We start from the raw sequence: 26416 nt of genomic DNA, 5'->3' as shown, positions 1-26416 counted from the left end.
CCAGCTGTAGGTGTTGACATTGATATATGGGTCGTCTCCTGTCCTAGAGCAAAGTTGCAGGCTGCATACAGCCCACAAATGTTACATGACTCAGGAAATACCTCGGGGCACATCTGGCATCAAGAGAAAACCGAAGTGAAGATGTTTAACCATCTCTCTGGCTTTCCATCAAGCTGAGATGAGCAGTACAGAGTGACCAGTGTGCACGGACCCAGGCCTGCTGAAATGAGTAGGAAAATGCTCGAAAGTTTGTTGTTTTGTTGTTTTTGTTTTTTTTTTCCTCTTCACAAACCACTTTTTTTGGTAATCTTTTCATTTTTCAGATTACTGATTTCTGCCACTTGGGGAATTGCTATTTTTTAAGAAAATTGAGAAACCTTTGAAGCACTGTTATCCAAGCAGTTCCTCTCCAGAGGTGCAGGAGATGATGGCAGGAGCCTCATGGTGACTGTGAACAGCACTCACAGCATCCTTTCCATTGGACCCTCTGACGATAAGTGTTTCAGGATGCTTAGCTTGAGGCCCCCAATTAACAAAAAAAATTGAATCAGATTTTTGTGAGTTGAATTTTTCATGATCTGTCTCTATTCCAGCATGCTCTGCAGATTCCAAGGGTGTCCCATCTTCTCTTAGGGCTCTTATGGTCACTCGCTTTCAAGACCAAGAGTGGTCTGCCCTCCCACCAAAGGAAACACACCATACTTACTCCACACAGTTCAACTCTCTTGGGGCAAACCAGGGCAGTTTTCATTTTTTTACTCTACCAGGATATATGGAAGCATGAAGCTGTGAAAGAATTAGAATTGTTTAAGAGAATCAGCCAGAAAAACCAATGCTAAATGTTTAGGAAAGCAGGAGCGGTGATGTCCCACAGCGCACACAACTATCAGGGAGCCAGACCTGATGTGTTTTTCAGGGCCAAACACAATTGTCAGCCGTGAATGCAGCAAGGATGTGAGTTTTGATCCTGCCCCTGTTGTGATACTGCGGATAAGGGAACGTGAAACCAGAACTGCTAAGTAAATCTATCCAAATTAACAGTGATAAAGAGAGCTACGTCCTCATTGGGGCGAGGAGGCATCTTGCCGGCTTTGCAGCAGGCACTCATCCCTCCATCTGCTGGCAGCACCTGCCGGAAGGGAATTCCATTTAATCACCCCAATCCTCCCAGAAAAAAAGGTCTCCAGAGAGTCAGGGGATCACTACAAACCCGGGTACCTCTGGCCGGTACCTGTAACCTTGTCCTGCTTTTCCAAGCCATCCTCCAGCCCTTCCTATCCACCTCCGGAGAGGTTTGAGGGACTGGGAACATCCTGCTGGCTCTCACGGAGCAGCGTGTCCCTCCAGGACCACCTTGCCCTGCCCCGGCTGATGGAGGACGGCACTCCGTGTGGAGCAGCGGCGGCGCGTCCCCTCGGAGATCCACCAGCGCAGGGCAGCGCGGCTCGGCGGCGGCCGTGCCTCGGGGAGCACGCCCGGCTTCGCCCCGCTGGCCGGGGCCGTGCTGGCTGGCACATGCCACTAGAGGGGGACACAGCCACGCGTAAGGGGACACGGCCACGGCCACGAGCGTGGGCCCGTGGGGCAGCCCCACGGGCCGCGGAGCGGGCGGTCGGCGTGCGCCAGGAGCAGCCCGCATCCCGCGGACCGCGGCCGGCGGTGATGCTTCCAGCCAGCCCACAGCCAGCCGCGGCCAGGAAACGCGCGCGTCGAGAGCTCCGAGCCTTCGCGTGGTCAAGCCAATGGGTTGGTGGGCGTGGGATGCGTGGACCTCGCTCTTCGCTCTTCCCACCCATCGCCGGTCGGGCTCTGGAGGTTGGTTGGGGTTTTGGGGGTCTGAGAACCCTGGAAACTCTGCGTTGGGTCTGCTCAGTGTGTGGAGTGGGCGTGAGGCGTGGTGGGATGTGAGCTGTGGGGAAGACCCAGACATGGCTCAAATGAGAGGAAGAGTTTCTAGAGTTTCGTCTTTATTTTTCCATTTACTGTGGCATCTCTTTAAAAAAGTGTCGCTAATTTTGTCGCCCATGCATGTCTGGTTTCGTGGCCCACAGCCTCCCGCTTCTTTTTGCTTACAGACCTTTTGCTGAGGGCTCTTAGCTGCAGTACCTTCTAATGGTACAGCTGGTTTGATCCTGGGTGTACTCCTCTGTTGAGGCTTGAGGGTGGGGCAGGGTCTCGGGGGAATCTGAAGGAGGAACACGATTCCTACTAAACTGTAATGGGATCAGCGCTTAGTTCTTCAGCCAACTTTGAAAGCTACAACGTCGAGGATCAAATCCCCCCCAAAAAGGGAATGAAAATGATAATTAATTATGCTGATGATCTTCTGTTTTTCTGAAAATGAGGGAACTTCTGCGTGTCTGCTGGGTGAAGGCAGAGGTGTGATCCCACTCTGGACATGCAGTGGGGGGAAGAGCAGGATGTGCAGGGAGGGGTGTGGGCTGCAGCCATGGAACTTGATGCACAGGGTGTCTCGCAGATGCTTGTCCCGCACAGGTGAAGCTCTGAGGATGGGGTGAGAAAGGTCCCTTTTGGCTGCTTGTGAGTGTCACGGGGCACCCGTGGCTTTGGTGCCCTCCTGTCAAACCCCAAAAGCACGGGCAAGGCAGGTGTGGGTGGGCGTGGGGCTTGAGGAGCTCGAGTTTGTGCGTGTGTTTGGATGGGATCCACTGACTCCACGGCATGCCTCTGGTGGAGGAGTTTCATTTGGCACCCCTAGTCCTGTGCACCATTTATCTCATCCTCAGCAAACCACACAAAAGGCCTGATGAGGGTGGCTGATATCAAATTGAATGATCCTCTCACATGTGAGGGGATCCTGGCAGCTGCATGCAAACATGCAGAAATGCAGCAAAAATGTCCAGGGAAGGCCAAAGTCTTGGCATCAACATTTCCCCCGGTTATGTTTTCCTCTGGCCAAACCCAAGGCTGTTGCAAGAAGCAGTGGTCTGTGAAGTTTGACTGACAGACCATGGTTTTGTCAAAAAACATGGGGAACACCTGTATATTCCTTAGAGGTTTTGCAATCACCCACACAAATTTTGTTTTGCATCTGAAAGGAAAAACAACTTAAAATTCAAACTGGAGTACACGAATTTAAATGGGTGGCTTCAAGCCCCAGCAGAGAATAAGGAATGAAATTACTTTGCATTATTTTAGCTAATTTGCTGAATCTTACAGTCTTTTCTCCTACTCAAATGGTAGGCATTTTATTTAGTATATTTATTGCTAACTGAAACTGTCCATAGCAGTGAAATTACTTAGGATCTCTTTAGTATAAATTATTAAGAATTTCAGCAATTGATTGCACAATGAATACTCTTTTTATCGCTCCAGAGAAATGCAGGGCTGGGATTTCATACCATTAATTTTTATGGGAGTTCAATGTCAGGGCTCCTTGGGGAGCTTTGAAAATCACAGCCCTTAATTTTTAATTTTCAGTCCTTATAAACAATGCTATTTATTTGGGTGTGCCTGTGAACTGTGGGCCAGTCAAACACTGGTTCTTCGTAGTCCCTGCCAAAGGCTGGATCCTTCTGAGTTTATTGTTTTAATCTGTAGTTACAGGGAAGGAGCTGAGCCCTGATGCACAACTTGAGCCTGTGCTACCCTCCCCCAGTCCTTCACACGCTTGTCGCTGATGCACTGGACCTGTGTAACATGTGACATGTAAGAGCCAAAAATTGTTATTTAGAGGGGTTGGTGGGGTGGACTTTGCTCCTGCTAGGGTGAGTCTGGGCACTATAGCACCTGCAGGGGCTTGGAGGAGTCAGACTGGGTTTTGGAGGAGTCTGTGGCCATGGTGGGCCCTGGGAGATTCCAAGCTCAAAAGTATACACTGCACTGGGATGATCCACAGGATCGAGAGAATATTTAAGAAAATCAGTGTGGAATCATCTGTCTGGATGTGCCAGAGACGGGGTGGGAGGCAGGAGAACTTTGGAAAAGCCTCTCTGCAGCTTTTTGTCCTGTGGGGATCATGTGAGCTTAACTTTGTCCTTTGTGACCAAGATTGGAGCTGGCACCCCACGCCTGAAAAGTACCCCAAGCTTTGGAAACAGCCAGCCATGCTCTGATCTTCACCTTTCCAAAGAGAAATGAGATTAAATCCCATGTTTTTCCTTAGGGTGCAGGCATCTGCACGGAAGAGCCTTGACTGGCTCCCACTGCAATGATCTTATTGCCCTGACTCACATCTTCCTGGCCCGGCTTCTTCCCTCCCTCCCCTCCTTGGGCAGGGTGCTGGGGGCCCAGTGCCTGCCAGTTCTTCCCTCTGCAGTCCTGGGTGACAGGAGCCTGGGTGACAGGAGCCTGGCACCACATTTGCTGTGCTGCTGGTCATCCTCTGAGGAGCAAATCTTCCCCGCGCTGTCACTTGTGGCCAATTCAGCAGCTCTTTGTCCTCTGCAGCAGCTCTGTGGCTCCAAACTAACCCAGAGGTGTTTGTACCCTGCTGAGTAGTGGATGTGGGATAAATCGAATTTAAAAGATTGGGAAGGTCACAACTGATCAGTGCTAGGTAAAACCCGGGATCATCCCATGTCCATCAAAGGCAAAGCCCAGGGATGTGAGCTGTTTCCTCTCCCTGCCCTGCAGTCTGTGGTTCCCTGCTCCATTTGCTGTGCCAGGGGTACAATTCCCTGTGCCACTGTTTTGGGGAAGGGTTTAGCAGGGTTCCTCATTCCCCTCAGGGGCAGCCCTGCGTGGTGGCTCAGGGGGTGTTGCAGACTTGCAGGGAAGCGCTGTAAACTCCCAGCACCTGAAGCTGGGAGGCAGCGGAATGGGGGGACCCAGTCCCTGAGTTATCCTTCTGCCCTCTGGCAAGGGGCATGCTGCTCTGGGATTTTGGATGGTGAGGAAGGACCACGACTATGGAGGACTCTGTGACTTTCTTGCAGCAATGAGGAACAGGGTAAAGAGCTTCCAAACGAGCGAAGGCATTTTCCCCAGGAGAGGAAGCTCACGACTTGGAGGCAGAACCTTCACCGGCCCTGGTGGCCCCTTGGCTCATACCTGGTTCTGACATGCAGCACTGAGGTTCGTGAGGCTGGGCTGGTGAGGTCCAGGACCCAGGGGAGGCTTTAAGGACCAGCACTGAGCATCTCCCCTCACCAGGCACCCGTTCACGCACAGTGGTCTCACGCGGGAGCCTTTTTGGTGACCTCTTCCTGCCAGGTGAGCCCTTGTTTGTGCAGTTGCCCAGTAGATGAGATGTATTTATAGCTGTTGTTAAATCATAGCAGTGCAGCTGAGGGACTGGGCTGCTTCCAAGGACTGCTCATGATGATGTGGCGGGGGATGGAGGCAGGTTACATATTTACACATTAGTTTAAAATGTGGATTCTTTCCCCCTGGGGGCCCAGAATAGCTCATAGGCAGCTGCTCCAGCCATCAGCTCAGCTTGTATTTATTTGTGTTTTCAAACATTTAGTCAGTATTTACACAATAGATGCAATATTAGTAATATCTGCAATAATTTATATGATACCAAATGGGATTTCTCACGGCCAGTGGACTGCCTGGGGACTTGGCCCTTGATCCTTGTTAAAAACTCGAAAAAGTACAAATTAACAAGCTGTAAAATAACGTCTTCATAAAAGAATAGGGGGAAAAAAGGCCAGATCCTGGGAGGTGCTGAGTGATCGTGACAGCCCCGGAGGCTGCTGGGGATGGACGGTGCTCAACACCTGTGCAAATCAGGGCTCTGCTGTTCTGCAAGGAGGAGGAAGGGTCTTACTTAGCTCTCCCGGCCTGGACCTTGGCATTTCACTGTGCCACTGTGGGAGCTGGAGCAAACCTACCCATGGATGCTAATGGAAGCTGCTGGGATCCCTCTGTCCCCCAGGCAGTGGCTTGGGGACCATGCACCACTGGGCTGGAAGCTTCTGGCCTCTCCATCTCCCTCATGTGTAGGTGCTGATCGTGAGAGGAGTTGAGAGGAGGCAGCCAGGCTTTGGGGGAAGGGTGGACCATGGGACACACGGCAGAATCAGCTTGGGAGGGAAACCAGTGCACATCCACCGTCTCCATGGCTGGACCCCGCTTCCACCCTGGTCCCCCTGGGCACAGTGCTGCTGCAGGGACCAGCAAAGCAACCACTGCACCTCGGGGACATGTTTTCCTGAGAGATGGACTGAAATGAGAACGTGTGTGGGACACCTAAACATGTGTTTTCCCATCTTTCTCCTGAAAAGCCAAGAAAGAGAAGCATTGCTTGTACTTCGCTCAAACATCCTTCCTCCCATTCACCAAGCGACCTTTGCTCCTTTCTTGCACCTCCAGCAGCTGCCTGGCACCATGAGCCAAGGGGATCTCTGCAGGAAACTCTTGCAAACTCCCATGTCTTCCTGCAGCCTTGCAGAACCCTGGTGTGTCTCTTGCTTCACTGGAGCCCCTACAAGATCCCTGACCTGTGCTGGCTGCAGATCAGCGTGAGAATACAGGGGGAGCAAGGGCATCTTCTGTTCTTTGGTGCTGCCCAGAGTGTTCCCTCTGCACCTTGCACCCATTGACATCAGAGCAGAGGTGACTTTCCTCTGCTGACATTCTCCTGGCATTGGTTCCACCTGCCCCTAAGCCAAGGGGGTCACCCTGGGGACAGACCTGCCCCAGTGCTTTCGTGCCGCCCCCACAGTGATCACACACCACTGCTCACGGGCTGACAGGGGGCTCTGGGGAGGGTTAGAGAAATAAAACTCTGGCATCCACCCTGCTTTCTTTTCCCCTTGTATCTCCCCTCCCAACCTTTCTCCGTTCCAGGGAAGGTCGCCATTCCATCTGTGTTATCCACAGCCATCCTGGCCACAACAGCCCAACCCATGGATGTTTCCTCGTACTGCTCTGAGGGGTTGCCCTCTTCCACCTCCTCCTCCTCCTCCTCCTCCTCCTCCTCCTCCTCCTCCTCCTCCTCCTCCTCCTCCTCCTCCCACTCCTGGCCTTTGGCCATGGTTGTGAACCCCTCAGCAGTGTCAGGGACGTGGGTCGTGTTGGCAGTGGCCTGAGATGATGGCATATGTGAAGATGGTGGAGAAAGTTTGGGGATGCAGGGTGGGGTCCTTCAGCATGATGTAACTGCAGGGCACACGGTCCGGGGGGGCCGGGAGCGTGAGCACGCGTGTGTTGTATTTCAAGCACCTCCCCACCGTCTCTGCTTCTGCAGCCACTTGCCATATTCAAACCAGATGCAATATCCGCTTGTCAGCAGCGTAGTGTGCATGGGGGGATTTCATTCATATGTTTTGGACCTATCCCAAGCTAAATAAATGATGGAAAGGCGCAATTAACCCAATTTCAAATCTGATCCGCTCTGAGTGCCTCTCTGTCCTGGGCCCTGCCTGCTCCACATGGTGGTGACTTGTCTCCAGATATGTGAGAGGAGACCTTGGATGCTTGGCCAACGGAGTAGAGCTGGTGACGAAGGACTGGTGCTGGTGTTGCTGCTGCGGTAGGGTGAGCCTGAAGGGAAGGTCACACTCTTGTGAGGCAGCATCCTTGCGGCACGGTGTGGACGGGGAGGTAGGACACACGGCTGAGGTCATGATGGAGAGGGACCAGGTCACAACCGCACCATCTCCATGGCCACGCTGACGGCTGTGGAACACAAAAGTAGGGCTGCTCTCACGTGGACTCCCCAGCCCCGTTCACCGGGTATGTTTCCATGGCCAGTGCAGGGGAGGCCTGTTTCCATTCTGCTTTGCTCAGGGCTGGCTCCAGAGCCATCAGATGTCCCTCTGAACACCTTTTGTCCTGGTCACGTCAGTTCCTCTTTTCATTTCCTTCTTGTTGAGGGCCATTTGGGTCTTCTTCCTCTGCTGCTTGAGGACCCTTCCAAAAAATGTCTTTTGGCAGATCTGTAGGCATTGCTTTCTCTTCAGTGTGCTGAGGGAAGAGGCTCTCGTGCAGGGGAGAGGAAAGGCCATTGTGTCGCTTGTCCATGGGCCCACTGACAAGGGATATCTTCTAAAAGCAAACTCACCGCCCAGTTTTCCAGCTTTCTATCTTTTTGTTTAGGATTATCTGAGAGGGTCTTGAGCTCTGAGTCTGAGTCCAGCTGACTCTCATGAATAATCCTGGGGATGCTCCGGGCTCTCTCATGGGAGCATCATTGTGAAGAGATATTGCATGAAGAAGCTGGCTGTGGTTCTGGATGTGGGAAGCCCAGTGGAAAAATCCCTGGGGGGCACCACTAACTTTCACCCAGCCTCAGAGGTTCTTTCTCCATCAGGGGTGGACTTCAGCCCCTGGGGGGATGCTGTGTCTGCTCAGACCCCAGGAAGGTTGTCTGGATTTGGGATTTGCAGGTTGCGAGAGGGGTTTGTCTTCTGTTGGGTTGGGCTTGCCATCTCAGAAACAGCTCAAAACTCTCAGCACAGAGCTTCCAAGCTGCTGCCAGCTCAGGGAACCTCCTGTTCTTGTTCCTGCATGACAGAAATCCTCCCGCCTTCTGCGTCATGGGAGTTGCCCTTCTTATCCAGCCCTGCTCATGAGCAGAAACTACATCATGGTGGACATGAGATAGGAGGGATAATAAGGAACACTCGCTGGGAAATGGAGCCAGGAAGTTCACTGATCCATCACCCCTCCTGACACCATCCTCACCTACTGCTTTCCTCCTGCAGGCCCAGGTGTGCACCCATCCCACCTGCCCTGCCTACACCTGCAATGACAGATCTCCATTTTTCCCCATCCAGTCCATCTTCATTCAGCTGGCTCCATTCCACATGTCCACGTTCTCCTGCCTCTCTCATCCAGCACAGGTTGCTCGTGCTCTTACCCCACCACTCATGCTGCCATTGCCCTTCATTGCACTCTGCCCAGCTGCAAGGAGCAATCCTTCTCTGCAGCCCTGAGCTCTGCTCTCCTATCCCGGCTTCTGGAATTCCAAAAGCTCCAAGGAAGACCAGGACAGACCCTTCAGCTGCTGTCAGCTTTGCTTTCTGCCAGGGCCTGCTGGTCAGCTCAGCAAGCTGTTTGGGCTGGATTTATCTGTCTGTGTCTCTTTATAGCTCATTTCATCTGTCTGGATGCCTGGCAGATGAACAGGAGCCATGGCCCAGCTGTGTCAGCCAGCAACCTTCATGGGATCTCCAGCAGGGCTGGGTGAGGAACTGTAGCCACGTAGCATCTTCTCACCCAGGCCCTTCACACTTAGAGCTGTTCTCCAAGACCCTCTCTGGGTCCTGAAACCCCTGAAGCGAAGCCTCCACAGGGATTTGTTCAGGAACACGCTGCCCAAGCCTTCTCCTGGATCTGATGTCCACTGTGAGGACCACTGCCAGGGCACCCTGCTGGGATGGCTGTGGGTTGTTATGACAGAGTCACGGAGTGCTGGGGGGCTTTGTCCACACCAGGCTCACTGGTGTGGGTCATAACTGGATAAGCCCATCCAAACTGGGTAAGTTTTTCTGATTCTTCTTCTACTGATGCTGTGGGCCATAGGAGCAGGAGAAGAGATGTAGGCAGACAGACAAACACGTCAGAGGAGAGTGGGGATGGGAAACAGCCACACTTGGGAGTAGAAGGAGAAGTTGAATGTTTTCAGAAAGTTTATCTCTGATATCAAAAGGCTGCTCTGCTCGACAGTGTGATCTCTCCTGATGTGGCTCCTCCTGGCATCTCCAGATACATGAACAGAAACCTGTTTTCTAAATGGGTGAAGGGACTACTCCAGCCTCACCAAAAGAAAAGAAAGAAGGTCCCACTATGCCCTTTGCAGACCTGTACACTTTGGATAAAATCCTACTTGTCCCTATCTGTGCTGCCACTTTATGAAGACGCATGTGCACTTCTGCCTGGCCACACCCGGCATGCAAAGAGTGACAAAGTACTTAAAGGCCAGAGTGGAGGAAATCACCAGCTCTCAGTAACCAGGTGAGCCTGGAGGAGGGCTGCTCCATTCACATCCCAGCAGACAAGCCTGTGGATGCAATATCTAGCTAGCACTGTGTTCCTTATCCCCGCTTCTTCTTCCTCCTCATCTTCTTACCTGACCTCTGCTAGTCTGTTCCTGTAGCCTGCCTTCACAAGCTTGCACAGAGAATGCCAGATGAGGTCTATCCCAAGAAAGACAGAGTTCAGGATTCCTTGTGAACATGCCTCCCTGCCACTTGCACTTTGTGACACTTGTTCCCAGGCCTGTGGAGCAGCTCTTCAGGCCGTGCCTGGTGGCCACAGGTATCAGAACCTGTAGACAACTCAGCCAGGGGATTGAGTATCAACCATAATTCCTCCCTGGCCTCCAAATCCACGTGGAGCTCTGCAAAGATCTGCAGAGGGAACGCCAGAGGTCTGGGGGTCTTCTGGCTCAGGTGAGTGGTGCTCTGGCAAGGGAGAGCCACAGCACATCTTCTGTCTGCCAAGGTCTATATGGAAGGGAGCCAAAGGCAGCAGGGAGTTTGCAGTGAGTAAAGTGGCTTTAGCATGTGAGTGCAATGTGTTCATGCGTCAGGGCCTGGCAAGTCTGGCTGTAAAAATGAGATGAAAGCAAAGAAACACTCTACATGCTCCGTAGATGCCATCTGCCAGGGCTTTCTGTAAAAAAGTCACTGTGGATTTTATGCAGAGGAAGAACTCAGTCTTCCTTTGGTGATCCCCTGATTCCAGTAGCTGGGACTTGAAGGAAACAGCAAGTCTTCCAAAACGAGCACTGGGAGCTGGCCAGACTGCAGTGTCCTTGGATGCCTGGTTCCTCCCTGCACTGCTGGGCATTGCTTGGTCCATCCCAGCTGGGGGTTCTGGGTATGGCCCTGGCTGTTGGGTCCCTTCATGCACACATCTAGAACGGATGTAGGTGCTTCCTTTTGTGTGTGAACTGCTGGGAAGGTACTGGGTAGGATTTCTGTGCTAGGGAGTGTGCTGGGCACTGCAGGGTCTGTCTGCCAAGAGCACCTTGTGGGACACTTGCATATGTACGTGAGGATGGGCTGGCTTCCACTGTGGTGGGATTTGAAGTCCTTTGGCAGTGCTGGAGCTCAGAAACGCCCTTCTGCCACCACAGTCAGAGACCATCTCCGCTGAGACCATCCCAGCAGCCCGGACAGGGGTGTGGGGCTGTCTCGCTGTCAAACTCCATCTAGTCGCATGTGTGGACCTCAGCGTGGCCAGACCACCTCCATTCCAGCTGCTCCGCAGCCTGGACACTTGGAACAGCCAGCTGGCCCTGTCCTTGGCCACAGGAATTGAAACAACAGCAGATTGCTCCCTGCTCCTCTTCTCTGTCCCGAGGCTGTCTTGCTGTGTGCTGGACAGCTTTGGAAGAGAATTTTGTAGCAGTGATCTGTTTATGAGCAAGGTAAACAGCTGATGCAGCAGGGGTATTTGCAGGGAAGGCTTTGCTTCATCATCCAGTCAGGAGAGCCAACAAAAAAGCAAGTTGGGATTTGGCCATTTTGATGGAATAGTCCAGCTGGCAAGTTGCGTGCATTTGTCCCTTCCAGAGGTTACAGATGTGTGCTGGACACTGTGGGAATGGGATTTTATAACAGTAATTAGTTTATTCCTGAGGTAAGCAGTATAAATAGGAGAAAAATTTGTTTCCTGTTCCAATGCAAATATCCAACTGGCAGCCAGTTGGATAAGGGCCACTGAATATCAAAAGCCGAACAGGGGACTGTGTCAGCTCTATATCCCCTTCTGGCTTATTTGCATGCTGGTTGGTAGTGGAATGTTTCTCTTTAGGTTACTAAATTTACTAGCTTACTGTATTTTTTTTTAGCTTGGGGCTGGTTATTTGAGTGGCCACTGGCCAACTGGCTGCCTACTGTTTATTTGAATGGCTGGTGGCCAGCGTTTGTCACTGGTCCTCTGAACATCCCAAGCTCAATCAGGGTTATTGACCCAGGAGAATGGGCTCCTCGGCTTGGCTGACCCCGGGACAGCAGCAGAGCTCTGCGTCACGTCCCGACAGGCTTCTCCTTACCCAGCCATGAGACTCTTGCTTCCTTGGCTCTTGGAACCACCGTGTGTTTTCTTTCTGCCTTTCTTGCTAGCTTTTCGTTTTCCCCACAGTGGCATAAGCCACAGCTCGAAAGAGCTCCTGCTGTTCTCTGCTGGGTGATGCTTTCTAATAACACTCTGGCCTGTCTCTGCACCTGGCCTGGGAGGTCCACCTCCCCCTGCTCCAGTAACCATTGCATCTGTGTTTTCCCCAGACTTTCTCCATGCCCAGTGCCAGAGTTGTAAAGGATCACCACCCTCTGCCCACTGTGCCTGTTTGGCTTTGGATCTCTTATGGTGCCCAGGTGGGACAAAACTTCACTCCCGCAGGGGAGGAACAACAGTTAATTGTTTTCCCATCAACAACCAACCAGACCAGCGGTCCCTTGTCTGCCTGTTGGTTCTGGATTAGTAGAATGATGCTCCACTCCCTGCTAATCAAGACCTACAAACGAAGACTTTATTTTCCTTCCTCTACTGGAACCATGAGGCCTTTTCTCTGCGACTTTCTGACCATCTTACAAGCCACTACATTTTCTTCCTCCCAGTGATGTTTTAACATGAGAGGCGGCAGTGAGGTTTGGGGAGCCTTGACAGTTCCTCAGGCCTTCAGAATCTTCCTTCTTGTCTGCTGACCCACTTCCACCTGCTGTCTGGACAGCTTTCTTCATCAGCTTTGCAAGGACAAGCAGCTTTTTGTAGCAGGGTCAAACCAGTCCACCTTCATCTTCCTCCACAGTCACAGTCTTGTGTGTTTGGGGTCTTCATTCCTCTATCTCCCTGCTGCATGTGTCCAGGAAGAACTCATTTAATGGTAGCAACACCCCTGGTTTTTCATCTCACTCATGTGGAATCACCATGCAGGACAAGCCCCTTTCTTCATGCAGACCCTTGGCCTGTGAGGGCAGTGCCATAGGTCATGTCCTTCCTAGTGACAAAGCTAGTGACAAAGACATTTCATGGGAGTTTTCCCCTGGCCTCTGGCCAGGTCCATAAATCCCGCCTGTTTGCCTGCAGAAACTCCACCCAGCAGACAAAGGTCACTCAGTGTTTCCCACAATGGAAGATTTGCCATTGAATGCTCTGCAACCTTGCCAGCTCTCATAGCTGAGGCTGGAATTGTCCCTAGGATGGTGTTTGGGGTTTGCTTTCCTAGAGAAAGTGGGGTGTTGGGTAAAAATAATCTCTCAAAATGGGGCCAGGAGAAATGAGACTCAGGTTAGGAGCAGGCTTGGTGCCTGTGACTGTGTAAAAGTTGAAGAAGGAACATTCTGGTGTTGGGAAGCTCTTCTGAATCTTCCTCTTGAACATTTTCCATGCCTGGTGTCTGAATTGTCTTGTGTGTGAGATGTGACCTCAGCCCCCAGTCTGGACAGCGCTCCTCAGGGAGCAGCTAAGGGACAGGGTCGCTGTGGGTCAGCCCTGTGGTTCCTCACTGCCCAGGGGCATGGAGGTTGATTAAGGACACTGCACAGACACCAACACTCCTTATTTACCGGGCTGAGCTTCCTGGGATCTCGTGAGGACTTAATACCAATCCTCCCGCATGGGGACTTTCTTAAAATGTTCTCCAAACATCTGTGGAACCGGTGTGTATTCCTAAATGTAGCCTCCCTTTTCCTGCCTTGAAAATGCTCTGCAAGTGGCAGATGCTTCCATGAGGGCTGATGGCACCAAAGCTTCATGGGATGATCGTTGTGTCCCTGGAGTCCCCACAGACACGGCAGGGAATTGCTGTAGTGACACCAGATGCCAAAACCCAGACTCACCCAGAGGGTATTTGCACATGCTGAGACATTTAAGTCCCTAATGAGGCTGAACACACAACTCTGCTCTGGAGTGAAATGTTTGTGCTAAAATGCTTCAGGAGAGACTGTTTCAGTCAGACTTAGAGGAGTCTTTCCTTGGAAAAATGGTAAATCCCAGACTTTTTTGGGATTATAGTGCTGGAGAAGGAGTAACTGCTGGGTCAAACCCCATTGTCAGATGTGTGAGGAGCAGGGCTGGTCCTAAAGTGCCCAAGGGGTGACAGGGACTGTGCTGGCTTCAGCAGGATGCTGGGTGTGGGACAGCCTGTGCCAGGGGAGGACACCGGGGCGGTGCTGGTCACGTTAACCAACTGCTCTGGCAGGCAGGCAGAGTGGCAGGTCTCTGAAGAGCCCCAAGCCTGCCTTGACTTCCCTTGGACACTCAGTCCATGCCAGGTCAGAATAAGGATGGCCAGGCCATGGTTATACCCTCATGGAGGTTATACCCTGCTGTGAGGAGGCAGGAGATGGTCCCTGGGCCAACACACAGCTCTCTCTGATGGGGATGGGTTTGGAGTCCCTTGTTCCCAGTGCCAGAGGTGGTCTGGGCTCAGCATGGGCTCGTGGCTCCTCTTTGTGTCTGGTCACTGCCACTAGCATGAGCTCGATGAGACAACTCCTCACCATCCTCCCACTGAGGAGCGTCCCCACCGGGCTGCCCGATGAATGGGGACCTGCCACAACCAGCCCAGTGGCTGCAGGACGTGAGATTTCATCTGCTGGCCCTTAATTCCTCCATCTGCTCTGCCAAATCCTGCCTGCTGCTGGCTGGGTCTCCAGCGCATTCACAGCCTGCCACACAAACCCGCTTCGGATTATTTTGAATTTAAAATCCTATTAGTCTTAAATTAATTGCCTTTTCTTGTGGAGCAGTGGGTTGGAACTGGTGGGCTTGGCCTGTAATTATTAACTGGGGAAAGGCTTGCCCGGAGAAAAGCTGCTTCTCTCCTGCTGGGTTTTGCTCTATAGGCGCGGCTCCTCAGTTCTGTTTTTTCTTTGGCTTTTATTAACCAGCTCATCCCCTGTCGCTGATCACCCTTTTATCTGGGAAGGGATGGAGAAGCTTTGAACCCTGGAATTAAATTCTCCTCAGAACCATGACGAAGGGGCAAGTTTTGGTTCATTTCACTCTTGGGGAAAGCGGGAAAAGCCCTAATGGGAACTGAACTGCGTTGGCAGGAATGTCAAGGGGTTAATGCAGGGGGAAGCACTGCAGCACCTGGGGAGATGATCCCACCTGTAATGCAACCAGACCCATCATGGGAGAGAGCTTCCTCGGGAGCAGGATCTCTGCCTTTTTCTGTCACAAGGACCTTTGGATCAGGCACAAGCCAGGGGGAGCCTTCAGCTGTTACTGCCAACAGCTCAGGTACAAATGGCAAGCGAAAAGTATGGTTTTATTTTAAGATGAAATTAGATTCAGGAAATTTCTGACACTAAGGCCTGGCATCCCACTGAATGCAGATAAAGAGGGTTTGCAGATCTGTGTGAAGGGTCTCCAGACTTCCCGTGCTGTGCTGGGAGGGTGGCCAGCCCCAGGACACAGGTCAGGATGGTGGAGGCGCCTCTGCTGTGCCCCTGCTTGTGGTCTCAGGTGTGTGAGGAGCAGGGTGCCCAAGGGGGACAGGGACTGTGCTGGCTTCAGCAGGTTGCTGGGTGTGGGACAGCCTGTGCCAGTCCGTGACACCTGGTCACATCTGCCATCTGCTCTGTTTTTTTTCTTTTGGGTGGAGCTGAGTTCTGGCTGCTTCATATCCCATCCTGGTGGTGCTGCCTGCATGGAGCTGGCTCCTGCCAGTCCCTCTCTGCCCAGAAATGCTGATGGTGGCCAGTGCTGCTCTGCTGGTAATGGGGATCCATGCTGGAGCCATCCCAGGTCATTCCCACCTCTGGCCCAGGGATTTCGCCATTTCTCCAAGGATGCCGGGAATATCTCAGGAATTTTCCTCAAACTTTAAGCCTCAGTGACTAGCTGGACCAGCATCAGTCAGCAGGGCCCACAGCAACCCCAGCTGCCCTCAGCTCCATCCCCAGGCAGACAGCACGGTGTGGGGAGAGCAGTCCAGTGCACGTGGCAGCAGTGCTCTGGGCTTTTCCACGATTTTTTGATTCCCAGTGACAAATCTCTCTTCAAGTCTGTGCATGACTGAAATTCATCTTGGCTCGTGGGAGCTCAGCGAGCCCAGCCAGCGAGGAGGGGCGGGGAGGCTGGGCAGTGAGCAGCAGCTCAGCTTGCCCAGCCTGCTTGCCAGATTAGGCAGAAACAGCTCTCGTGACGACAGCTAATGGGCAGGGTGAAACAGGAACTCCAGCTTCACAGACAAAGTTATTTTGGTAGCTGTGCGCAAAGCCCCCACTGGAAAATGTGACATGCTTCTTATCCCCTTAAATTTGCTCGCAAAACACTAATTAAGGCATGTAATGAAGACAGCAGCATCCATTAATAAAGAATCATTATGGGGATGGATTAGTGAGCTTATCAGAAACAGGTGAAAGTGAGCTGGGAGTCTGCTCTGGGCAGCATGTGTGAGTCAAGGCTTTCCCAGCCCTCCAGCACAGAGCCTCTGTGGGGTTCACTAGATGGATGGGGCAGACTGGGGGGTGTGGGGTTAGGAAGCTCCTCTGTCTCTGTTTTAGGAGCTAGCTCCTCGGCCTTCCTCAAACTATTCCACTTCCTGGGATGCTGCCAGCAGCCTGGGGTCCCTTCCTTTGAGAATCACATCCATCTGCAGCAGATAGGAGTTGCTGGGGAGAGTGAGATCCCCCAGGAAGGAAGGAGGTGCTGGAGCATGGGAAATATTGACTCCTTGGAGCAATAATGCCTTCTCAGGCCAGGGGAGCACAGTGGCTGCTGTGCCCTTGTTGGCCCCTGACACCTGCCTGGCTTCTGTCTTGCTATTATTGACACAGAGCTGACTCACGGTCTCTACAGCCCCTCTCCTTAGGATTTAGGCTGTGAAGACACTCAGCCTGCTTATTTGAAGGTGTGCTTCATCTGTTTCTGGTCAGCTTGGCTAAGGCAGGTGGCGAATACAGGAGCTGGGCTCTCCCTGGCCTCAGGGCCCTTGTTCAGGAGATATCTCCATGCAATCCTGTCCTGCTGTCTGTGTGATCAGGAGCTGCCTGCCCTCCTGTGAACTGGGGCCATGGCAGCCCCTTTTCCAGCCACAGACCCTGGTGGGACCCTCTTCCACCTCCCTCTGCCAGCAGCTCCCATGGTGCTGGCCACGGGCTACCAGCAGCCTCGGTCCCTTTGCCACCTGGAGCCTCCCACGTTCCTTCTGACTCCTCCTTTCAGCTCCCAGGTCCCAGTCCACCCACACAACTGTCCCCATACACCCAGTTCGGTGATCAGGTGCACCCACCCCAGTACCTGACGTCCTTCCTCATTCTCTTTCCTTATGAATTTCCCATTTCCCGTGGGGTTCAGACCCACCTGGGGTGATTCTGGCTGCACGCTCTGATCTTCTGTCCCATGGATGGTTACACGTGGGCTGGAGGCCAAGGAAGCCTTCAGGAAAAGGACAAGAAGCCTGCACTTATGGACATGTCAGGCAAAGCCTTCCCAAAGCCCTGTCTTTCCAGAGCCAGGCAAAAAGGAACTGCTTCTGCTTTCACAAGTATTCTCCCCATCCTGTTGCTCACAGTTTCCCTCAGCGTGGATGCTGGTGCCTCCTCAGCACTGCCCAGGCTGCAGAGGCACACGAGGGGGCCGAGGCTGTGGTCCCTGGGAGGGAAGCAAAGCAAAGCAGCAGGTGGTTTTTTGTGTTTTTTTTTTTTTCACTCAGGGCACGATGCCCTGTGAAGAGCAGGGGAAGGTGTGAGCCAGCAGTTTGGTCTCATGGAAACGGAAACCAGAGAGGGGAGATTTATCCACGGGCATTATGTGTGGTCTCTACAGAAAGCTGGTGATGCAGAGAGGTCACGCCTTGAGCGGGAGGGATGTTTGCCTGGTGGCTCAGGAATATTTTGTATATTCTGGTGGGGGTTTTTTTTGTGTACCTGTTAGCACCGCAGAGGAAGTGGGTCCGAGCAGCCTTGCTGCAGACCTGGAGCGGAGTGCCAGGAGAACATGGCTTACTCCCATGCACCCATTTTCCTGAGCTGGAGAATGTTCTGGCTTCCTCTTGAGCACCTGGGATGGAGCATTTGGATGGAAGGGCAGTGCCAGCGCTCAAGGAGCATTTGGACATTGCTGTCAGGTGGGATTCTGGGGGTTGTCCTGTGCAGGGCCAGGAGCTGGACTCGATGATTCTTATGTGCCCCTTCCCAGTCAGGATATTTTATCATTCTATGATTCAAGGATCCCACAATGGCATGTAGAGGAACAGGACTCAGCACCCAATGGTAGGGCCAGACCCTGCCTGGCTTTCCAGCATAAGAGGACGCTTTATTGTGAGTATTGAGCCCCCTGCTCTGGGCTGCAGCTGAATGCCTTACACCTGGACAGATACTTGGCCCTCAAGTGCCAAAAGAGTCGGCAACTTCACATATTTTTACTTATCACCTTTTTTCTCAGGTGGGTCCCTAAAAAGCTAAGCCTAACTCTCCAGTGTGTCTGTGTTTTGGTAACACTGCCAGGTTCTGGGAAAAGCAGAACCGTGACAGGTCTCACTGAGGGGTTGCTGTTGGGATAATGCAAAATGCTGGCAGCCTGAAGACTTCTGCACCATGGAAAGAGCTAAGGGAACCCCAAGAGAAGCGGGGTGTTTAGTGCCACAGGCTCCTTTTTTTGGGAAGGACTTCTCCGGGAAGCATCCCCAAACCATCCACCCTACAAGGACCTGCTGGAGCTCACCCGAGCCACGGAGGGCTGGGGCAGAAGCACAACGTGTGAAGATATCACTTGCATTGCATTTACTTCCACGTCTCTGAAAGCAAAGCAAAATCTTCTTTTGTTTGGGTGGATGTTTACCCCTGCTGGGAAAGCTGTGGCTGGTTGGCAGAACGTTCCCAGGAACGGATTTCATGGCAGATCTCACAGCAGTGGCTATCTCCCAGCTCAGCCTCTCCAGCTATGCATTCCCACTGGCCATGCCGTGGCTGGAATCTTCAAAGAAGTCTCTACTCCCACTGCATTCCTGTGCCTGCGCTCATCTGTGAATCGGCTCCTGCAGACCAGTGCAGGGCTGGGCAGGAGGTGCTGGCAGGAGAGGAGGAAATGCCTGCAGTTTTTTTACCCCAGACCATCTGCACATCTTCAGTCCAATGTGCTCTGAAAAGTTTTCCCTGGGTGAGAGTGGTGGCCTCCGCTCAGTCCGGCTCATGGCATCCTTTTGGCTCCTTACTGTGGAAACTCTGATTTGCAGGGAGAACTGATCCTCTCCACCACTATGGCTATTTCCACAGTATTTCCAAGACCCTTGTTTTTTTGAAGCTGGAGTGAGCTGCTGAGCCTATTGCTGGAGTGCAGAGCTTGGCCACCCTCTCTGTTGCCCTGGGTGCCCAGCAGTAAATCTCCGTGCACGTCTCCATCCATCTCAGCAGAGATGTCTGTCAGAGGCAGATTCTTGGTGGAGATCCTGCCTGAGCTTCATACTACCATTTTCTGAGCTCCTCCTTGCAAAATTTGCAGGGATGAAGTTTCCCAGGCCGGGAAGCCAAGGAGAGGGTCAGGAGAAGAGCAGCAGCCCTCGTGTTTTACTGACTCGCTTTCGTCTTTCTCAGTGGATTTTCCTTTCTCCCTTTTGCTTGTTGTTCCTCTTTTCTCCTGTCTGCTTGTGGTTTGTGGTTTCCCCCCAGTGTAACCTGAGTAGATTATGTGTTTATCTGTGATTACACTACACGTTTTGGCTGCCTCCTTGGTTTCTGAGGTTATTTGTGGAGCCTTAGCCCTGGCGAGCCCCAGGCTCTTTGGGGTTACCCCACCATGCACAACAAAGCCTGGTATGGCTGGAAAAAGTTTCAGTGCCTCATGTTGTCCCATCTCTAGCATGTATGGGAAGTGTCCTGTGGTTACCAGACTGGTGGGGAAGAGCCTAGATTCCGCCCACATTGTAATACATCTTGTGCTGCACGACACAGGTTCTTCCTCCCTGCAAACCTCCCTCTTCCTCCAGCAGGCTCTGTCGTTCCCTGCTCAGCCACTCTCCTCCAAAAGATCCTTCCTTCTCGGTCCAAAAAAGACTATTGTCCTCCTCCCACCCTCCACCCTTGATGTCCCTGCCAGAGGGGCTGGCCAGCCCACCCCGGCAGGCAGCTGCCTGACAGCTCTCAGCTGTGGGCTGCCCGGCGGTGGGGCCCTGCCACTGCCTCTGCTGCCTGCACCCTGCTCATCCCACTGCCTGCATCCTGCTCACCCTGCTCATCCTACTGCCTGCAGCCTGTTCATCCTGCTGCCTCCACCCTGCTCATCCCACTGCCTGCATCCTGCTCACCCTGCTCATCCTACTGCCTGCACCCTGCTCATCCTGCTGCCTGCACCCTGCTCATCCTACTGCCTGCACTCTGCTCACCTCATTGCCTGCACCATGCTCACCCCGATGCCTGCACCCTGCTCATCCTACTGTCTGAACCCTGCTCACCCTGCTCACCTCATTGCCTACACCCTGCTTACCCCAATGCCTGAACCCTGCTCATCCTACTGCCTGCACCCTGCTCACCCTATTGCCTGCACCCTGCTCATCCTACTGCCTGCACTCTGCTCATCCTGCTCATCCCACTGCCTACACCCTGCTCACCCCAATGCCTGAACCCTGCTCATCCTACTGCCTGCACCCTGCTCTCCCTGCTCACCCCATTGCTTGCAACCTGCTCACCCTCCTCACCCCACTGCCTGCACCCTGCTGCCTGCACCCTGCTCACCTCACTGCCTGCATCCCGCTCACCCTGCCCACCCCATTGCCTGTACTCTCCTCACCTCTCTCTCACCCTGCTCACCCTGCCCACCCCATTGCCTGTACCCTCCTCACCTCTCTCTCACCCTGCTCACCCTGCCCACCCCATTGCCTGTACCCTCCTCACCCTGCTCACTCTCTGCCTGCACCCTGCTGCCTGTGCCCACCCGGGGACTGGGGCTGCTGCTCCTGCCCAGGGTTCTGGCCTCTGGCCAGGGCGTGGTGGGAGCCTTCAGAAGGCAATGGCACATTGGAGGAGGTGATGTGTGAGCAGAAGGAGGCAGGTTGGCTGCATGTGGAGAGGAGGAGCTCGGTGGGGATTTAACTGCCTGTGCCACTGCTAAAGACACCTATGCAGAAATAAAAAGCCAGATGAGGGGCACAAAGAAACATGGAAACATCACACTGAGAGAAACTCTGATGGGATGTAAGGGAAAATTTCTTCATCAAGTGTCAAGCACTGGAAAGAGGCCCTGAGAGGCTGTGACCAAAACTCCTCTCCATCCCTGGAGAATTTCAGCACTCTAGACGAAGCCTAGTTCTGAGCAATCAGATCTAAATACAAGTTTAGCCATGTGCTGAGAAGGGGCTTGGACGAGAGCCCTCCAGAGGGCCCATCTAACCTACATTTTTATATTCGTTTCTATAATGAACCATGTGAAATAATTTGCAATTTGGTTCTTCCTGTGTATCTTTACTTGTACACATGCTGCCTTGCAAATCACGAACTGCAGCTAGAGGCACAACCTGCAGTTTGCCCAGAACATCTGTAATTAGTTAGGTGTGCATTAACTGAGGGACAGCAGAAAGTTGTCTGGAGCTAAGGAATTAGATAGGGGTGTGTCCTATAGCTTAATTCAGCTCCTGAGTTTGTGTGTGCCCTCCAGGGCTCTGGAGAAGTTTCTGGGTAATAGTTTCGAGCATTTCCACAACTTAATAAAAAGAGATCTGGATTTTTTAAAAATTTAATTATATATTTTTTTTTTTTTTTTTCCTCTTCACAGTAGGGATTGGAAAAAGTACTGTGGGAGCATCAGGAAGCAAAAATCTTTCTAGTCTGTCCAATACTGAAAGAAGGTTGTCCCTGTGCACTTCTCTGCCTGCGTGGGTGAGATTTCCCTGAGGTGTGAACACTCACAGGGGGGACAGTGGAACTATGCCGTATCTTTATATAAAATGGAGCTCTTATAAATTCCATAACCTACCTGTGACAAACACAGCAACAATGCATCTGGCCTGTCAACTGCCTTTATACCATGACAGACTGCTCAAATCATATTTGGCTTTTCAGGGGCATCAGCCACACTTCCACCCCTGCAAATATTGCTTTGTCATATGGGAACGTCTGTCTGTCTGGTGATCCTGCTCTCCACCATTACTGTTCTTTGCCTTCACTCTCCAGGAAACCCACCACCAAACCACTCCAAGGTGCTGGGAGGAGCAGGGTGAGATGCCACTGCTGTCACCTACGTGGCAGGGTGGATGTTGGACTGTGTATCAGCCTTGGAGGAAATGTGGAGACAATGTTTTGGCAGGATGAGAGTGAAATCCCTTGAAATCTGCCATGTCTTCTCCATTTCCTTCGCCTGCCTGCTCTTGGCTCTCACGTACCCAGACAAAGGAAGGACTGGGTTGGGGGAGTCTTCTCAGTCCTTAGGTGCAAATGACCCGTGTGTCACTCCCTGCCATAACATCTGGATGATCACACTTGCAAATGCTCCCAAATCCCACGAGACCCACTCACCTTTCAGCACTGTCCCCTCTGGGACAGGAGGACAAGGGTGATGGAAGAGGTTTACAACCAACAGCTCTAGCCTGGGATAAGGAAAGCAATATTTTCAGCCTGTTAAAGGGATTATCAATTGCACAGTTCCTGTCTACCTGTTCCTTGCTCTCCTCTTGTTAAAAATTTCCTTGGTGCTTCCATGTAACCAGCTCAGAGGATGAGTGCAAACAGCACTGGGGGTGAAATCTCTAGGTGAGGATGAACTTGCTTCATGTGAGGTATTTGGAGCATTTTCCTTTGCCCCTGCAGAGCTCCTGGCCTCTCAGAGCTCACCTGAAAATGGAGATGGACACGGAGTGGCCCCGTGGCCATTCCCAGATAACGGGAGAACTCCCATCCACGGCCAAAATCGAGCAGAGATTGGGATCTGAGCAGAGTGAGGCTGCTCACAGGGTGAGCACCCTGGGTCCGTCACAGGCGGTGCATTCATTATTAAACACTGCCAGGCAAGGAAAATAGGAAACAAGGAGGAGTAGGCAGTGTAAGCTGGTTTGATGCCACCTTCCCAAAGACCTGGCAGCAGCTGGTGCCTGCATCTCTACAGGGGTGGAGAAGCCACCACTGGAGCGGGGAAGGATGGAGGAGGATATGAGGACAGCAGCACCTCCCCAGCCCCCAAGGGCTACATTACCCACTGTGCTTGCCTGGCTGACCTGTGTCTCTCGAGCTTGAGGGGTGCCAGGATGTCCAAAGTTGCGTCCAAGCTGCCTGAAAATGACGTTCAGTGTTGCAAACATAAGCCACCAAGTCCTCAGAGTTATGGAGACTGGAGGCTCTGAGTTGTGTTTGGGATTCCTGTCTTCAAGCTCTGTCTTCTCACAAAATATGGGCGTCGTTTTTTATGAAACCTGTGATTCCAGGTTGCTACAGGGCTCCAGAGGCTGGGTTTTTAAGAGCACCTACCGTACTTTAGGTGTAGCAGGCAGCCAGGATAAATTTCTCCATGTTAAACCACTCCCTGTGGTTGCTGTCAAACCTGTCCTGGGGCTGTAAAAAGCAATCACTACGTTAAAACCATCTTAAGTTGTTTCCAGTGAAAGGTGCTGGGCTAATTCAATTAAAGGCCTAGCACAGCTGGATTTAGGAGCTGGGCTGGAGAATGAAAGAAAGCAGAGAAATAGAGAGAGATCCCTGTGAAGGCAGGGAGTGATGCTCCCTGGGCTCTAAGTCCATCACCTAATTGCTCTCTGCTTTCAATCAAAGGGACAAAGGCTGCCCCTTGCCTTCTGCTCCCAGCACGGCCTTTTCCAGGGTGGAGGTTTGGGGGTACCCTCTGTGTGTGTGTGCAAGGAGAGAGCTGCTTAACTCCCCTTTGGTCTCAAAGGATTTCCCCTAATCCTGACCTCTCCCTGTGCTGCTCAGATGCGGAGCAGAGCGTTAGTGCCAGCTCTAATCCCACCCCACTGCTCTCCCCTCCTCAGGGGGCACTCACCCCCTTCCCAGTCCCTGTGTTTGGGATTGAAAAGCTTGCAAAAAAGCCTTTGGAGTTCAGTTCAAGAGCCACATTCCTCAGGACACAGGCCACTCCCTGGGAGCCAGATTGCAGTGCTGAGGATGTGCTCTCCTAGAAACCCTGCTCAGACACTGAGGTGACCAAGCTCTAAGTGAGCACCAGGGCTTGCTGGTAGGGGAGCTGGACCCCCTGTTCTCTTCTTGAAAGCTCTGATGAAGTGTTTCCAGCTCCTTCTGGGGGATTTAGTCCCAGGAGCAGCAGACAGAGCCCTTGCAGGATGGTTTCATCTGGCTAAGGATGCTCTGCCATCACATTTATGTCTCATGCTGCTGAGGCTGCTATTGCCAGACACAGCTTCTCATATACAAAAGTGTTTCCTCCCCTGCAAAGCCTGGCAAAGAACGTGCTTTGCTGAGGAGCAAGAAGCACAGATCAAAGTGACTGTCTGTCCACGGACTTTTCTGCCATTTTTCATGTGGTTAATTGCTGTCTATTGATGTGTGAAGCCCTGAGCAGCATTTTCCATGAGAGCTCAGGCTGGCTGTGCTGTCAGGCAGCTACTTAGGCCAGTCCAAGGATACCCGTAGGAAAAGCTAGGGATGTATGTCACCATGTGTATGATGGCTGGAAAGGCTGGAGAAATGTGGTGTCAGGGCTGCAGTACGGAGGAAGCTGGGATGAAAAGGATGTTTTCTCCATGGTTCCCTGGCAGCTCTTTCTGCCTGCAGTGTCTCAGGCTGAAAAGCAGAGAGGTGAATTCATGGGCAAGCAGAGTCTTTCGTAGGGAAGCAACCACACGGCTGTGAACGGCCAGGTATGAGCTGGGCAGGGAATGGAGCAGCACCTTCCTGGAGGTGACTGATGGCAGAAGGGACACACAGCATGTCCCCAGGCTGGCACCAGCGCTGCTGGTGTTTGTGACTGCAGTGGGGAGTAGGGATGAGGTCACCCCGACTCGGCTTCATCCTCCTGCCCGTGAGCTGCTGCTCCAGTCAGGCCCAAGACTGGACACAGCGTGAAGCATTTTTTCATGCATATGCAGTGGTGTCCTTCAGCTGCAGAACTGCACCTGCTGGTCCCTAACAGGCACAGCTGGGTGACAGACAGCACCTCTGCAAATCCCTGCTGCCGCAACATCGGTGGCTGTGGAAGAGGGAGGTACTCAGAGGCTTGAAAGCTGCCTTTGGGCAGCTGGGGAGCGTGTGGACAGGGGGCATATGCCAGCCTGAACGCTCCCCAAGTCCTGCAGTGATCCCTGCAAGCCCGAAGACTTTTTTCAGGAAGCCAGCCCTAGTAGTGATGGGGAGGAAACACTACAGTGGAGAGTGCATTATCTTCTGCAAGGGGTGTGGAGAGATATTCATTGTCTGGATTCACACGGTTTGAGCTGTTTGCTCACTGCAGTTCCCTTCATCAAAGGACAAGCTTCCACTCTCAGCCCAGCCCGGAGCGCCTCACGAAATCCCAAGGCACCACCAGACCCACTAGGACAGAACAGCAGCGTGAGGATTCCTCCTGACCTAAGACACTCCTCCAGGGACAGCACAGCTCAGGGACATTTCAGGAGTGCTGCAGGCTCTCAGTGATGCTGGGGAGCTGAGTCAACCCTAAATGAATCCACGAGGCCAGTGTCAGGTTGTGGCTGGATATAGGTTAGGGAGTCACACGGCACGTCCGGTGGCCCAGAGCTCTTTGTCTCTCCTCTCCGGGCCCTGGAAGGCTGCAGGGATCACGTTTCTGAGGTGCTCTGCGCTGTTCAGTTGGGAGATCCATGTGTGAAGCTGCAGGGTAGTTTTTCTGCTGCCAGCCGTGCTTCACTCAAAGGCCTCAGACTGGGCGCTGAGGAGATTGGGGGCATTTTGGACGTGGGCCATAGCAGCACATTCAGCTGCAGATGGTTACAGGAACAGATAACGGGTCCTGCAGAAATTCCAGGAAGTCTGATCACCCTGGAACATAGATCCTATTCACATCGTCTGTAACCTGAGAGCAGCTCTTCGGAGCTGGGATTAGTGAAAGTATTTGGCTTCACCTGCCCTACTCCTAGGGAGCTGGTGGGCCAGTGCTAAACCCCTGTCCATGGGGAAGGGAAGGAAGGGAAGGGTTTTCTGCAGGCTGATGTTGGTCCTGGCATGGGAAAAACTCATTTTGCTCTGGTGATAGCCATGGGGAGGTGTGAGCAGGGGCTGCACCTGGGTAATTCCCTGCCTGGATCACTGAGGGCTCTGAAACCCGCAGGTGATGTCACATGCACACCTTGCACACCCAGCCTTGTCTGCAGGGTCAGCCACCTTGCCTTACCGCCCTGAAATGCCTCAGGCTGCGTGCTGAGATGGGGCAAACAGGGTACATGAGCAGACTGGCCTCTGGGGCAGGGGAAATGCTGAAATCTGCACCTGGAAATTGTCCTTTTATTTGTTGAGGTGCATCCTGCTCCCCAAGACTAGGTAAAGACCTGTTCCTGCCCTGTGGGACGGCACCTGGTCCCACAGCCAGTCCAAGGAGATGATGTGGCTTGTTTCTCAAGGGAGGGGGTTTAGGTGTCCCAGCAGTGGTGCTGATTCCCTGTGCTGATCACAGGTGTGTGGGAAACCCCTGC

At 52.7% G+C, this 26416-nt stretch overlaps 1 long non-coding RNA gene across 1 annotated transcript in view; it reads left to right on the top strand.

Moving 5' to 3' along the window:
• The first annotated feature begins 1676 nt into the window (after positions 1 to 1676).
• LOC120762362 (uncharacterized) overlaps positions 1677 to 26416 on the top strand; it is a 54699-nt gene continuing 29959 nt past the window's right edge. The window contains exons 1-2 of the long non-coding RNA XR_005703888.2: positions 1677 to 1815; positions 3562 to 3669. This is a non-coding gene — a long non-coding RNA (uncharacterized LOC120762362). The remainder of the gene's footprint in view (positions 1816 to 3561; positions 3670 to 26416) is intronic.

This window comes from Hirundo rustica, chromosome 22, assembly GCF_015227805.2.
Source record: "Hirundo rustica isolate bHirRus1 chromosome 22, bHirRus1.pri.v3, whole genome shotgun sequence".
Taxonomy (NCBI): Eukaryota; Metazoa; Chordata; class Aves; order Passeriformes; family Hirundinidae; genus Hirundo; species Hirundo rustica.
Note: the sequence above shows the minus strand (reverse complement) of the source record. Positions and strands in the feature narration are given on the sequence as shown.